At 37.3% G+C, this 16,497-nt stretch overlaps 1 long non-coding RNA gene across 1 annotated transcript; it reads right to left on the bottom strand.

Annotated features, from left to right (window-relative positions):
* Window positions 1-949: 949 nt before the first annotated feature.
* Window positions 950-16,213, bottom strand: LOC125753976 (uncharacterized). The gene is made up of 3 exons (XR_007407019.1): window positions 16,132-16,213; window positions 6,673-6,754; window positions 950-1,617 (listed from the first exon to the last, which is right to left on the bottom strand). It is a non-coding gene; the product is annotated as an uncharacterized LOC125753976 (long non-coding RNA).
* Between the last annotated feature and the right edge of the window lie 284 nt (window positions 16,214-16,497).

Here is a 16,497-nt window from a genome sequence, read left to right as displayed (position 1 = left end):
TATAGAATAATCTAAAATTTTTGTTAGATACAAATTCATTTTAATGTGTTTTACGGAAAAATATGACAACATCAATGATTTCATGGATGTTATTAACATAGTTTAGAATGAGGCTAAGTTCCCTTTAGCCCCAAATGACCTGATTTAAAGAGAGTTTAAAGGAAAAAAAATGCTAAGAATATACTGGTGCAGGTGGTACCTACATATGACAATAACATGAAGGTGGTGTGCAAGATTTGACTATGTGGGACCATCTGTGTGATCTCATGGGATACCTGAAACCAGGTGGAGGAAGGCAGTAGGTATAGGGTCACTGTGTGTATGCATAGGGGCTGTGGAACTAGACCACTGGGTTCAAATTCTGGTCTCCTATTTATTTAATTTTCTGAGCTTAGGCAAACCCTTCCAAGTCTCAGCTCTTCATCTGCAAAATGTGATGATACTATCCATTTCACAGTGGGAGAACTGATTCAAACACAGATCTTAAAAACAAAAAACAAAAAACAAAAAAACACAGATCTCTTTGATATCAAAGCCAGGCCGTGGCCTCGTCTAGGCTGGCAGATGGGTTTTACCTCAATGTGCCAATTTGAAGGTTTAGAAGAAGCTGCTTGTGGCACTGAGTGGAAAGTATTTGAGGCTAATTTAAGGAAACGACAAATGGACAGATGTCTGCCTCCATATGTGTCCCCTCCACAGTGCTCGGTGGCTGTCCACCACAGCCCCAGTGACCAAGGTGACAAGAATTGGCGTGAAATGCAGTAAGAATGTGATTTAACCCAATCTGGTTTTTTCTTTTTTACATTTTATTCTTTATTTTTATTTTTTTTATTTATTTTTTATTGGTGTTCAATTTACTAACATACAGAATAACCCCCAGTGCCCGTCACCCATTCACTCCCACCCCCCGCCCTCCTCCCCTTCCAACACCCCTAGTTCGTTTCCCAGATTACCACCAATACTAAGAGAGATATACCATTATCTAAGAATAAGACTTCTACTTTAAAACTAACATATGTTGTCTAACAGTGTTTTACAGTAATCAAATGTTATGTACCTCTTCAGTTACCTTCTACTAAAGCCACCTAAACATTTCAGTAAACAGTAGGTGTCAGATTTGCTAAAAAGTAATGAGAAGTAGAAACAATATTTATTTTTTTTTAATTCCAGTGTAGTTAACATACAGTGCTATATTAGTTTCAGGTTGTACAACATAGTGATTCAACAGTTCTATACATTTTTCAATGCTCATCATAAGTGTACTCTTAATCCCCTTCACCTATTTCACCCATATGAAGAAAAAAGGTATGTACCTATCCCAGCCATCATAGACTAATCTCTGTCAGTTGTTGACTGATTCTTCTCCCAACTTTTGAAGTTGTCAAAAGCAATGGATGAGTCCAGTAGATGTGACCCTTCCCAGGTGTTTGCTTCAGTATGAGGGAAGGACAAACACACTATCTCCATCAGATCAATAGCCTTCCGAAAGCACAAGGAAAGACAGACCCATGTGGGCCCCATCAGGAGGCCACTGATTCAGTCTCTCCTGCATGGTAGCTACTTTCCGCAAACAATTTTCGTTCAGTCCTGCCATCATTTTGGTACTCATCTAGCCATCTGCCATGGGAAGAGGGAAAATAATTAATATGAGAGAGAATTTAAAGAAGGCATGTTACTTAAAACTGAAAATAAAATACAGAAAGGAATTAAAGAGGCCTTCAGGGAGAAGCACAGAGATTTTTAACAGCATTTAAGATGTCATGCTACACCAAATGATCTTTACAAGTGCGACTTTGGCAAACCTTTGTCCTTCTATACTTTAGCTGCAAGGTTACGTTGATTCATCCTAAAATGCTGGATTTTAGGAATTCCTTTGGTAACATGGAAAATATTCTAATATATCATAAAGTCAGTAAAAATTTCTCATTTGGGGTTTTCTTAGTGGAAGCCTTTATTTCTCTCCTTCTGTGTGACTGGTAGATGTATACAGTGCCCCACACCTGAGATTCTAGAATGCCATCCTTCAAGAGAAATATAACATCAGCCATGCATATAAAGACAGTAAAAAATAAAAAGGTGAAATTAATTTTAATATTTTTCAACTTAATAAATTTATAAAAGATGTGAATGTTTGTTTCCTCCGCCCCTGGCTCAAATTCATATGTCAAAATTTTCTGGGAGGTGTTTCACATCATGAGGTCCCTCCTGAATGAGATTAATGCTTTTATAAAAGAGGCTCCAGAGAGATCCTTTGCTTCTTCCACCACATGAGAACACAGCAAGTTTGTAGAGTGCCTTTGTCAGGACCCAACCCTGCTGGCACCCTGATCTTGGGCTTCCAGCCTCTAGAACTGTAAGAAAGAAATCTCTGTTGTTTATAAGCCACCTAGCCTATGGCATTTTGCTATCGCAGCCTGAACAGACTAAGACAATTACATTCATATTCATTCCACATCTTTGATATCTGCTATGTAGCTTATACCTACACCACATCTCAGATGGGACTAGGTGCAGTCCAGGAGTTCAGTAGACATGTGGCTGGTGGCTCCCACATGACACAGTGCAATTCTAGAGTTACACTCATCTCCATCTGAATGCTGATTCCACTGATCACAGTTAGGTAAGAAACTTCATCTCTGTGTTCCCCATCTTCCTCATCTGTAAACCACAAGTATCACAGAGCCTCCTGGAGGTCACCTGTGAGGATCACATGAGCTACATGTGAAACTCTGGCTCCTATCATCCCATGATAGCAGTACACTACATGCTAGTGATGGGCACTCCTTGATTTTCTCCCAGCCAAGCAGAAGATGCTTTGTTTGCTTTTTTATTCCACAATAAAGTAAGCAATTTCCTCTCCAGAGACCTTTTCTTTTCTCATAAGTAGAAGGGGACTTGAGTCTAAATGGCTAAGTTAAGCTGTGAAAATTTAGCAAAACCTGTGTCTTCTAAACACTTCAAATCTCAGTAGAATTTCCAACAAATCAGTTTTATAGTGAACTCAGTAATTTGCACAGGGACTTTCTCCTTAGCGGATAATGCATAAAATCCCGGTGATAAAATGGGAACAGTAGATTGATAGATAGGAAATTAAAATTCCCAAAAGTGTCCAAGGGATCAAGAGACCTGACTAATTCATCTATAACTTATGCATATCATTTAATCTCTTTAGGTGATATTTTTCTGATTTGTCAGTGAGGTGCGAGATTAAATGTTGTTATGGTTTCTTCACCTTTAAGGGAATGTTAGCAACAAGATGTCCCTCTTTTCTTAATCATGTAACCCAAGGCCGTAAGAGAGAATAAACAAGGGAAAGTCTGTTAATACTCTTATGGTTCAGTTGATGATAACAGTGCAGTGGTATCTCTGTCTGCAGTATTTAATATGATGCTTCATGCAGTAAAATGTTTAACACTTTTCATTTGTATCATTTTGTTCCTTACAAATCCAATTCCCAAAGATTGTAATTATTCTAAAATGTTGGCAAGCCCTAAACAAAGAAGGCACCTCTATCTTAACATCTTCTACTCCTTTGCATTGCCAATAACATTAATTTCAGCTCTTAAGAGAATATGACTATTATCACCTGTTCAGGATGATTCTTCATTTTTAAAATGTGACACATTTATAATTTTTAAAATGTGACACATTCATAAAAATAAAAATATTTTATTTGTTCCTTATGTTATTCTATAGGATCACAGTATACTGAGAAATAAAACTATGTTGTATAATATTAAATGTAACTTCATATGATATAAAATATCTAGATGTGATATACAACCAAATGTTGTATATATGCTGGCCAATAGAATAGCCACTAACCATCTGTGGTTATTGAATGCTTGAAATATGGCTAGCGGGATCCCTGGGTGGCGCAGCAGTTTGGCGCCTGCCTTTGGCCCAGGGCGCGATCCTGGAGACCCGGGATCGAATCCCATGTCGGGCTCCCGGTGCATGGAGCCTGCTTCTCCCTCTGCCTGTGTCTCTGCCTCTCTCTTTCTCTCTGTGTGTGACTATCATAAATAATAAAAAATAATAATAGACATGTGGCTAGTATGAGCCAGGAACTGATTTTTTAATTTAATTTAATTTAAATTAATTTACATGTATTATCTCTATGTAGCTAGTGGCTCCCATATTGGGCTGCGTATAACTACATGTTTTTTTTTCTTTTAATGTTGGCCTTTTTTTATTTAAGATTTTATTTATTTATTCATGAGAGACACAGAGAGAGAGAGAGGCAAAGGCACGGGCAGAGGGAGAAACAGGTTCCCTGTGAGGAGCCTGTTGCAGGACTCCATCCCGGACACGGGATCATGCCCTGAGCCAAAGGCAGACGCTCAACCACTAAGCCACCCAGGCCTCCCATAACTAGATGCTTAAAAATAAAAGTTAGTGGGATGCTTGGGTGGTGCAATCGGTTAAGCGTCCAAGTCTTGGTTTTGGCTCAGGTTGTGATCCCAGGGTCCTGAAATTGAGCTTTGTGTCGGGGCTCTGCACTCAGCATAAAAGTCTGCTAAAGTTTCTCTCTCCCTCTCTCTCTACTCCCTCCCCGCCCTGCTCTCTCTCTCCCTGTCTCTATTTCTCTCTCTCTCAAATAAGCAACTAAATCTCTAAAAAATAAAGTTAGTAAATTATTTGGAGACTTCTAATTATTCAACATGTGATCTAGAAATAAAAGTAAGCTTTTCTGCTTCATTTGCATGTATAGCATTGTATCTAAAAAATTCTTTAATTCAAAATTGCTTCTATGACAATAATGTTTATCTTCAGGGAGCTTCCAATAATTGTGAAACACTTTTGCAGTTACTTTGTGTATACTGTGTGCAGTTTTCAAAAAACCCTGCCAAATAGGTGTTATTATTGCTATTTTACATAAGAATAAACTGAGACTCATAGTGCTAGTCAGTAAAGGAACTGGAATTCAAACCCAGTTCTGAAGAACTTCAATCATTGCCCTTTTCATTCTCCATTAATAAAAATAAAAAAAAAAATTCTTGCAAAAATAAAAATATAGAGTCTCTCTCCAGAGCTTGAATGTTACACAATGGAAACAAATACTATGATGCATGTGCATTTTAAATGGACGTTTATTAAGAAAACAAACAGAATATCAGAGAAGTGTTAAACATTTTGTTCATACAGAATGCAACTCCTTATTAAGTTTCAAAAGAATCGATATTTCCTAGAATCCACTATTGTAAGGTAAAATCCACTCAGTCAGCCGACATGTTTCTCTATGTGTCTGAAAGAGTATACAACACTTTAGGAGACAGTGATGCCAAAACATCTGCTAAACTCAGAGCACACCCAGCTTTCTGGCTTCATTTAGTACCACATCTCTCTTGCCTTGTTCTAGCATTAAGTGGGAGCTCCTTCAAGACAAGGGTGCTTCATTTTTTATCTCTATATGTCCACAATTTGGCATAGGGCCCAACACCTGGGAGGCATGCAATGCTTTTGCATGCATAAATAAATGAACAAATGAATAAACACAATGCATGAGTTCTTTAGGTTTAAGGAATGTGCAATCACATACACATCCACCTTGGCACCTGGGCTCTTACATAGGTAAGACATGGCTCCAAGAACATTAATGTTCATTCTCACATGGGTACCCACTGATTTCTTTCAGGCCAGGACCATATCACTGGATCTCTTTATCTACTCCATTTCTTTTTTTTTTTTTTTTAAAGATTTTGTTTATTTATTCATGAGAGACACAGAGAGAGAGAGAGAGAGAGAGGCAGAGACAGGCAGAGGGAGAAGCAGGCTCCATGCAGGGAGCCCCATGTGGGACTCAATCCCGGGTCTCCAGGATCAGGCCCTGGGCTGAAGGCGGCGCTAAACCGCTGAGCTACCTGGGCTGCCCTCTACTCCATTTCTTGAAAAGACAGGTGGTCAGTTACTATTTATACAATGACCAAATGAATGAATTAGTATATTCTATTGACCAACTAATAACAGAGGGAAATCAGTTTGTAATTTCTATCCATAATGTACTTTGTTTTAGGATGTATTGGATATTCTGTTCATAAGAACCTTTAAAAAAAGTAAGTAGATGTGATTTAAACATCTGAAAACTGTGATTTAAATTCTGAAAACTGAGGATCAGAAAATGTAAGTGATACACCTATAAATGGCCCAGGAGTTACAGAGCTGCCTTTGCAATTTGATTCTCCTAATTTATATTCTACCTACACCACATTAGAATAATGCTTTCGAGTTCACAGCTCACATACATAACTTCATTTAATTTTAAATGAGTCTGATGAGCTAGGAGGAACAGGTATTATTCCCATTTTACATACAAGGGAATTGAATGTCTGGGAAGTTGACAGTAGCACCCATGTTTGCAGAACTAGCAGGAGCACGCAAGTATTTGAGAAACACGTTGAGAACCAGTTTTCTAAATCCTTATCCAGATTTCTTCCCATTTCGGCATGGTTATTCCAGAAGAGAAAAATATTAAATAGTACAAATAAAAAGAGAATTGCTAGTGCTATAAGGAACAGCTTGCTGAGGCCTTCAGCTTTGGTATTAAATAAAGGGGTGATGTGAATAGACAGATGGGTGGCATTGGGGGTGGGACTGGCTGATGATGTGGCTGAAATGAACTGGACAGAGGGGAGCATAATTCTGCATATGAGGAATTAAGTAACAGCATACCGGTTGCATGGAAACAGCACCTCTTGATTGCCATCTTCCTCTTCAGACTTAACAACAATACTCTCAAGAAACCACCCATTACCTGTTTAAATGTACAAAGGAGATCACTTTGATTCTTTAGCATAAAACATGCTACTATTGTGATTTTATTCATAGACTCTCCAAATGTTCAAAATTTGGGGAAAAAAACATGCACTTTCAAAATATACCAGGAAAGAAATGAAAGTGTGAGTGAGCAACCCAATTATTCAGAGTAGCAGAAGCAGAGGAAAAGAAGATTCCTCTCAGGATTACACACTCTCTAAATTATTTTCTAAGTATTTAAGGGCCAAGAACAAAAAGAAATAAATTCAGATAAATGCATCTCAGAGCATTATTTATAGAAGGTCGATATATTTACACCATGATGTACAATCACAATAATTATCACTCTTAATGGTGAAAATCTAGAAGATATCACTTATTACTGCATTTGTCAAAGCAATTAAATAAAGAGAAAAGAGAAACAAAGGAAGGAGAATGAAAAGCACTAAGTGTTGGGAAAGAAGAAATGGAACAGTCATCATTCATGTATAATGTGACTTTCTAAATTAAGAACCCCAAGAAGCTTCAGAAGATGAGATGAGAAAAAAATGATTACATAATAAATATGTAAAAATCTATTACATTTCTATTGACCAGAAAAGAAGTGTTAAGAAGCATAGTTCAACAAAAGCTATCATGTTGAGTTGCTATAAAAATTAAAAAATGTAAGGGTAAATCTAAAAACAGATGCAGTATAATTTATAGAAAAACTATTGGGGCACCAGGGTAGCTCAGTTGGTTAAGCATCCAACTCGATTTTAGCTCAGGTCATGATTTCATGGATCTCATTGGTAGTGGGATTAAGCCTGTCCTTGGTCTCCATGCTCAGCAGGGAATTGCTTGGGATTCTCTCTCTCACTCTCACTCTGACGCCCCCCCCCCAAACTCTGGCACTCTCTCTCTCTCTCAAATAAATATTTTTTAAAAAAGAAAAAGAAAAAATCTAAATTAAGCATAACAGCAAAGAATACATAAAGAACTATTCCATATTCCTAGAGTGAAGATTATAGAGGTGTCAGTTTCTTTCAAACTAATCTAAAGCTTGAGTATAATTAAATCAAATACATCATAAGGTTTTACAAGAAAATTGACAAGCAAATGATAAAACCTATATGGATGTGTGAAGCCCAATAATATCCCAGGCACTCCTGAATTAGAGTAAGGTAGGTGAATCATCCTTCCAATCACCAACATTTATTATAAATCTATACTAATTAAGACAATACAGAATTGGTGCTGGCACAGATAAACTGACTGATGGAACCAGAGAAAGGATTCAGAATTGACCTGAATATTGACACAAACTTATTCTGGATAGTCTGTGCTTTGTTCTCAGTGCAGAAGTATATGTAGGACTGCTCACTGGGAACACCATCTTCATCAATGAAGAAAATTATGACTGTTCACTTGTTAAACGTTTTTGCCAAAATATAAAAAAACTCCTTTACTGTTGGTTATAAATGTATAGGAAAATGAAAAAAACCACTAATATTTAGTACACGGTAATTCAAAAACATTAGAAATAGTGAGAATTAAAAGGTATATTTCTTTGTTAAAAAAAATAAACTGAGTGGGAAAAATCAGAGAGGGTGACAAAACATGAGAGACTCCTAACTCTGAGAAATGAACATGGGGTAGTGGAAGGGGAGGTGGGTGGGGAGATGGAGTGACTGGGTGACAGGCACTGAGGGGGGCACTTGATGGGATGAGCACTAGGTGTTATATGTTGGCAAATCGAACTCCAATAAAAAAATACGCAAAAAGAAACTTATCAAGAATAATCTGAATGGTGCTTGCCTTCCTTCTCTCAATATATTACTTACAATTAAGAGCAAGCATCTTTTCGACTCCAAATAGCCAAAGGAATATTGAAAAAGAAAACCAAAGCTGGTGGCATCACAATTCCAGACTTCAAGCTATACTACAAAGCTGTGATCATAAAGACAGTATGGCACTGGCATTAAACAGAAATATAGATCAATAGACAAGAATAGAGAACCCAGAAATAGACCCTCGACTCTGTGGTCAACTAATCTTCAAAAAAGTGGGAAAGAATATCCATTGGAAAAAAGTCTCTTCAACAAATGACGATGGAAAAATTGGACAGTCACATGCAGAAGAATGAAACTGGACCATTTTCTTAAACCATACCAAAAACAAAAAAGACTCAAAATGATTGAAAGACCTAAATGTGATACAGAAATCAATCAAAATCCTAGGGAAGAACACAGGCAGCAGCAGCAACTTCTTGCTAGACACATCTCCAAAGACAAGAGAAACAAAGGTAAAAATGAACTATTGGGGTTTCATCAAGATAAAAAGCTTTTGCACAGCAAAGGAAACAGTCAACAAAAGCAAAAGACAACCGACAGAATGGGAGAAGATATTTTCAAATGTTTAATCAGATAAAGGACTAGCTTCCAAAATCTATAAAGAACATATCAGTCTTAATACCCAAAGAACAAATAATCCAGTCAAGAAATGGGCAGAAGACATGACCAGGCATTTCTTCAAAGAAGACCTACAAATGGCCAACAGACACATGAAAAAATGTTCCATATCACTTGGCATCAGAGAAATATAAATCAAAACCACATTGGGATACCACCTCACACTGGTTAGAATGGCTAATATTAGCAAGACAGGAAACAACAAATGTTGCCAAAGATGTGGAGAAAGGGGAATGGGAATCTTCTTACACTGTTGGTGGGAATGCACACTGGTGCAGCCACTATGGAAAAGAATATGGATGTTCCTCAAAAAGTTGAAAATAGAGCTACTCTATGACCTAGCAATTTCACTACAGGGTATTTATTGCAAGGATACAAATGTAGTGATCTGAAGGGGGACCTACCCTCCAATGTTTAGAGCAGCAATGTCCACAGTAGCCAAACTATGGAAAGAGCCCAGATGTCCAGCAATGGATGAATGGATAAAGAAGATGTGGCATACAGCCAGCAAAAAAATGAAATCATGCCATTTCAACAATATGGATAGAGCCAGAGGGTATTATACTAAGTGAAATAAGTCAATAAGAGAAAGACAGTTACCATTCATATGTGGAATTTAAGAAACAAAACAGGGGATCGTAGGGGAAGGGAGGGAAAAATAAAACAAGACAAAATCAGAGGGGGAGAAAAATCATGAGAGATTCTTATGAGAGGGACATGGGGGGGATGGGATAACTAGGGGATGGGCATTAGGGAGGGCACGAGATGTAATGAGAACTGGGTATTATATAAGACTCATGAATCACTGACCTCTTCCTCTGAAACTAACAATACACTAAGTGTTAACTGAATTTAAATTTAAAAAAAAATTAAAAAATAAACTGAAAAATAAAAATAAAAAAATAGCAAGCATCTTTTCTATGCCCTTGCAAATTCTCTAATTTTTTCTAAGCTTCCATCAGCTTTCTGCTTTTACCCTCTGTGCTTCCAATGTCCTAAACCATCCCTTAGAGTTCCTTTAATGTGAAGTTTTTAGCAACATCACTTCCTCCGGGACATGTTCATCCTTTTCTGTCACCCTTATTCATGATTGTAAGTTCCCTTCACTGATTTCCTTTAGCTGTTTATCTAAAGTCTCTCAAATGGTGACAGTGCCAACATTACCACAATCAGATATTTCTTCTATACCTAAATCCATCTATGTTTGATTTCAACTTCCATCCAGCATTATCACTTTTATTTCTTTGATATGCTTGTATCTTTGAATTGTACATTTTTGTAAAATGTCATATGGATTTATCACTGACAGACAAGGAGTCAATACAACTATAAGCTTTGCTGTCTGTGCCTAAATTGCATAACAGACTGTGAAAAACATAAAGTGACTGGTCACTGATCAGGATGCACACCTGTAATGTACGTAGTGATTTGTGGACTGAGGACCTGGCAATGAAGTTTGCACTTTATGCAATTACAGTTAATATGTCACAATAACTGAACTTTGGACCATGTTGTTGAGGGACTTGTGTTATTTAAATAATTGTCACTGAGGCACCTGGATGGCTCAGTTGGTTAAGCATCTCCCTTTGCCTCAGGTCATGATCCCAGGACCCTGGGATCAAGCCCCACATCAGGTTCCCTGCTCAGTAGGGAGCCTTCTTCTCCTCTGCTCATCACCCCACTCATGCTCTTCCTCTCTCTTGCTTGCTCTTTCTTGCTCCCTCAATCTCTTTCTCAATAAATAAAATCCTTAAAAATAAATAAATAAATCTTTGTCACTAAAATTTGTACATATGGAAACCATGCAAGTTAAGAACTGCCCTATATCTGACAAAAGTTACTTTGTAGAGTACACAGGAGAAGATGGAGTAGATGATAAATCATGATATTACAACTAGTTATCCATGTGGGAAAAAGTGGATTACATCCTTATGTTATACCCAGAAATCAAATATCTAGATTCTAAAGACTTGTGTTTGCCTGCTTGCTTGCTTTCTCTTCTCTTTCTCTTTGTCTTCTCTTTCTCTGTCTCTTTCTCTTTCTCTTTCTCTTTCTCTTTCTCTTTCTCTTTCTCGTTCTCGTTCTCTTTCTCTCCTCTCCTCTCCTCTCCTCTCTTCTTCTTTCTTTCTATCCAATACCCCCAGGGGTAGAGAAGCTTTCTTAAGATATAAAATTGGATCATTAGAAAAAATATCGCATGGTTAAATTGAAAGACATTAAAATTAGGAATTTCAGTTTATCAAAAAATATACCACACTGCACAAGATTTTGTGGTAGTAACTTCTAGTTGCTGTCCCCTTCTTCAGTCACTGTGATACTAGAGCCACATTTCCCAGATGGCTTTGCAGCTAGAGATAACTGTATGACTAATTTCTCAGTAATGGGATTTAACCAGAAGTAGTGTGGGGAGTTTCTACCTCACTTGCTTGAAAGATATTGTTGCCAGGGATTTTCTCTCTTTTTTATATTCTGTGACCAGCGCTGACCCCTCAGAGGAGGAAGAGGCCTAGGAGATGGTATAATAACAAGATGAAAGGACCCTAGTTCCCCAGTGACTGGCTAGAGCAGACCCATCATAACTACTCACTTTGGAACTGTTACCTCAGTGAGAGACAAGCTTCTATCTTTTAAAAACCCTTTTTGAGTATTTTTCATTAGAGATACTTTACCTTTACCATAAATATTATAGATAAGAACATGTATTTCCACAGAAAAGGAAATTCAATAGACAAAAAGAAACCAAAAAAAAATAAAAAAAAGAAAGCTTCTTAGGAAATAGGGAAATGGGAAATGCACATTAAGACCACACTGAGATGCCATATTATATTACAAAATTAAGTGTCCCAGGTGTTTGTGAGACTGTGACACAAGAGAAATTCTTTTTTTAAAAAAAATGATTTTATTTATTTATTCATGAGTGACATAGAAAGAGAAGCAGAGACATAGGCAGAGGGAGAAGCAGGCTTCCTGGGGGAGCCTGATGCGGAACTCGATCCCAGGACCCTGGGATCACAACCTGAGCCAAAGGCAGATGCTCAACCACTGAGCCACCCAGGTGCCCCTAGAAATTCTTAATACACCACAGATAAAACTTAGTAATGTCACCATTTTATGAAGCTGAATAGAATCCATAGTTTTCACCTAGCATTTAAGTTCTATGGATTTACTCAGGAGCAGGATTTCTCAGCCTCAGCACTACTGAGATGTTTGTTGGGCCTGATGATTCTTTGTTAGGGGGGGCTCTTCTGTGCATTATAGGATGGTTGGCAGCATCCCAGGGCTGTACCCACCAGATATAGGTAGCATCTCCTTCCCAGTGTGACAACCAAAACAAATCTCCAGACATTGCCAAATGTCCCCAGGGAAGGTATAATCACCCCCATCTGGGAACTAACACCCTGGAGTAACTTGTTTCCATGAAACAGGGGACACACACAAGAAAGAAGGTTCATTTCAATCTGTGACAGCCAGACTGGAAACAGCACAATCACCCATTAAGAGATGAATAAATTCATTATGTGTAATCATGCAATAGAATATTACAGTCATGAAAAAATTATCTATAGCACCACACAAAAAAGTGAATGAATCTTAGAAACACAATCTTGAGTGAAAAAAGAAATCAAGTCATGTAAGACTCCATGTAACATGCCATGGTTTTTACAAAGCACAAAAACTATCAAAAGTATTTTCAAGAAAGCCTACATAATTAATAGAGCCTCCTTTTTAAAAAAATGCCAGGATAATAATACCAAGAAATTATAAAGAAAAAACTTAGGAGGAGGGAATGGGTGCAGTGAATACAGGTAGGAGCACTACTACCAACAATGTTCTAGGCTTAACTTGTAAGGTGGGTTATCAAATTTATATAATACACATTTTGAAAAGAAAAGAAAGGCAAACATAGCCTAGATACCCTATCATAGTATTTTTTTCTTTTAATGAAAATAGTTTGCAGAATATAGGAAGGATAGTTTAAATAATTTAAAAAGAACGTTAAGGTAATTACAGGCATACCTCATTTTATCCTGCCTTTTATTGCACTTCACGGATACTGCAATTTTTACAAATTGAGGATTTGTGGCAACCTTGCACAAAGCAAGTCTATCTGCACCATTTTCCCAACAGCATTTGCTCACCTCATGTCACCTTTTGGTAATTCCTGCAATATTTTAAACTTTTCATGATTATAATATTTGTTATGGTGATCTGTGATCAGCAACTACTACTTAGTGCAAGTTCAAATGATGGTTTGTATTTTTTAATTAAGGTAAATACATGGTTTCCTTAGACATAATGCTATTGCACACGTACGAGATTACAGGGTAGTGTGAACAGAACTTTCATATGCATTGGGAAACCAAAAACTTCATTTGACTCACTGTATTGCAATATTTCCTTTATTTCAGAGGTCTGAAATGGAATCCACAATACCTAGGATGTATGCCTGTCCTTTCAACTTCCTGAAATTGAATTTCAAGTAGTCTTATCCCATTAGTCAGAGAAAACTGTTAAGATTTCCAAGTATCACACCCAAACCTAGCTCTTACCACAAGCCTACCACATTTTCATCTTTTCTCAGAGAATTTCATGTTCTTCTGAACTCTGCTATGTACCCATGCCATATGTCCAACGGCACTCCAAGGGTCACTTTCAGACAATGAACCATATTTTATGACATTCGCTTATTTCATATGTGTCTGCCCCCACTTGGCCCTGCCTGTGAGGGCAGGGACCACCCGCATCTTTTTCACATTTGAATGCCCAGCCTCTGGCAAAGTTCCTGGCACAGAGCAGCCCCTTAGCAAAGAACTCTTATATCAGAAAGCAGTGCTTGTTAATTAATGACTGTTTTGAGGACCACATGAATCAGATTCCCTTAAACTGCTTACATATACATATTACATGTGTAATGTATATTAAAATATATTATAAAATATATTTTTAAAGCATATTTCTAATAACTCAGTATCTACTGGATCAGAATCTCTGGGGTGGGCCAAGGAGTCTATTTTGTTTGTTTTAAGACACTCAGATAATTCCTGAACATCCTGAAGTTTTGCAAAATTTGCTAAAATGGTAGGGCTTTCCTGAAGTTTTCTTTATTCTATTTGAGATTAGATATCTACAGATACAACTACATTCAAGTCTAAAAATATAATGTGGCAAGTAGCCTCTCTTTTTACAAATGTGATGGGGGGGGAAAAAGCCTTGAGGATTTAGCTGAAATCATTCCCATACTGCATAGGTTTTGTTAATCAATGCATTGGGAAAAAATGATATTCAGCAGTTTGTTGCATCCTCAGCCCAAAGCATTTTTCTATGTGAGTAATTTAGGTCCTTCAAAATATTTAAAATTACAATGTTTCTTTCCTTTTACCTTCTGTCATTTTTATTCTTTGTATCAACCAGCCTTGGTAATGACAGGGCAGCCTTCACATGTCCCACTTGCCCCCTGATTCTGCTTCCTTTTACCTGCAACAGTCCCCTGTGATTGCTGTGCTATGACTCTTGTTTCTATACTCCCTTGACACTGGCCCTTTCAGTATTCAGGGCTTCCTTCGCTCATGTCCAAGAGGAGTCTCAAAATAATTTTCTGAAACGACAGCCTGGTGAAGCCAGGGATTTCTGCTAACTGCTCTGTTCTGACCCACGCCCCAATCTCCAGTTTCGCCTCTCATTAGCTGTTCTGCAAATCCCTGAGCTGTTTGCAGCAGAGATTTGGCATTAAGTCAAGATGATGCCAGTTTCCATCCATCATGAAAATAATGCAAAAATCATATCCCTCTGTAGCGACACTGTGTAGAGAAGGCAGCATGTGTCTTTCTATTTAATTTCTTATTTCTCTCTCTTTCTAGTAATTTGCCGTATATGACCCTCAACTCATTTTACCACATATCCATTCTTTCCATACACCACTACCTTCCCTTTTCTTCTTCCTGTTGGTTCACATCCAGAATAAACATCCTTCTTTCTTGCAAAGGCCATTTTAAACTCTCCTCATTCCTTTTCAAGGATTTTACTCAAAATCATTTCACTGATTTAAATCCACTCATTCAATAAATGGTCAATAACTAAACTTCCAGACTATTAAGCACTATACTAGGAAAGAGAGCAAAGGTAAATAAAATATAATACCAGACTTCAAAAACTCAAAATCAAGTAGAAGGTAAAAAAGAGTATAGAAGTAAATGTAATAAATGGTTTTGGTACATTGATCTGTTACAATATGCAGCTGTATTCTAGCAGTAAAGAATATAGGTTCTAGAAACAAGCATATAAGTTTGAAAAAATGGCTCTATAGGAGATAGTGAAGTAGAGTTGAAGGTCTTGGTTAAAGGGTTAAAGGTAGGCAGTAAAGGAGGAATCAAAAATGATTCTCAAATTGCTGGTTTGCCAAAGAGTATGCGTTGGGGGACCCAGGAGAAACACATCTGCAGGAAACATGATAGATGCAATTGTGAACACTGCCTAATAGGTGTGGAAATTTTATGTATAGGCACACATGCATGTGCACACACACACACACACCAATTAAACTTTTGTCTTCGTAGGAAATTAAACCTAACCAGCCAAAACTTCACCTAACTATAATTTATTAAAGGAAAATTATTTTCAATGGCTCAATCAGTTAAGTATCCAACTCTTAATTTTGGTTTTGGGTCAGGTCGTGATCTCAGTGTCTTGAGACAGCCCCATATCCAGCTCTGCGCTCAGCAGGGAGTCTGCTTGAGATTCACTGTCCCTCTCCCTTAGTCCCTCCTACGTCTGTCTAAAATTAATTAATTAATTAATTAAATTTCTTAAAAATTATTTTCTCATCTCAATTTTACATGACCTGTACATTTATCTTCTTTCACCTGCCTTTTACGCTACATTTAATAAATTTTCAAAACAGATTTCTTACTAAGAAAGCACATCTTACCTGGACCTGTCCCATCATGACTCATCAGAACTTTCTTCAATTTTCCAAGAGATACCACTTTGATGGAAAAATATCAACCTGTACAATAATGAAAATAAACTGAATGACCATTAGGATATTTCCTTTCTCTAGGAAAAAGTAGCATTATTACTACTATATTAAGTTCATCACTATATTGCCATGTATTGCTAAATTATTATTACTATACTATAAAAATTTTCCACTTACTATTTTATATGCAGTCCTACACTGTGCCTTGTGAGACAAATACAAGCAAGTAACCTAATTTTTGCCCTCCTCAATCACACAGTCTAAATAAATCTGAAAAATATTTCCAAAATATAATCGTAACAGTTAAGTTTACCA

Source organism: Canis lupus, chromosome 29, assembly GCF_003254725.2.
Source record: "Canis lupus dingo isolate Sandy chromosome 29, ASM325472v2, whole genome shotgun sequence".
Lineage (NCBI taxonomy): Eukaryota > Metazoa > Chordata > Mammalia > Carnivora > Canidae > Canis > Canis lupus.
Note: the sequence above shows the minus strand (reverse complement) of the source record. Positions and strands in the feature narration are given on the sequence as shown.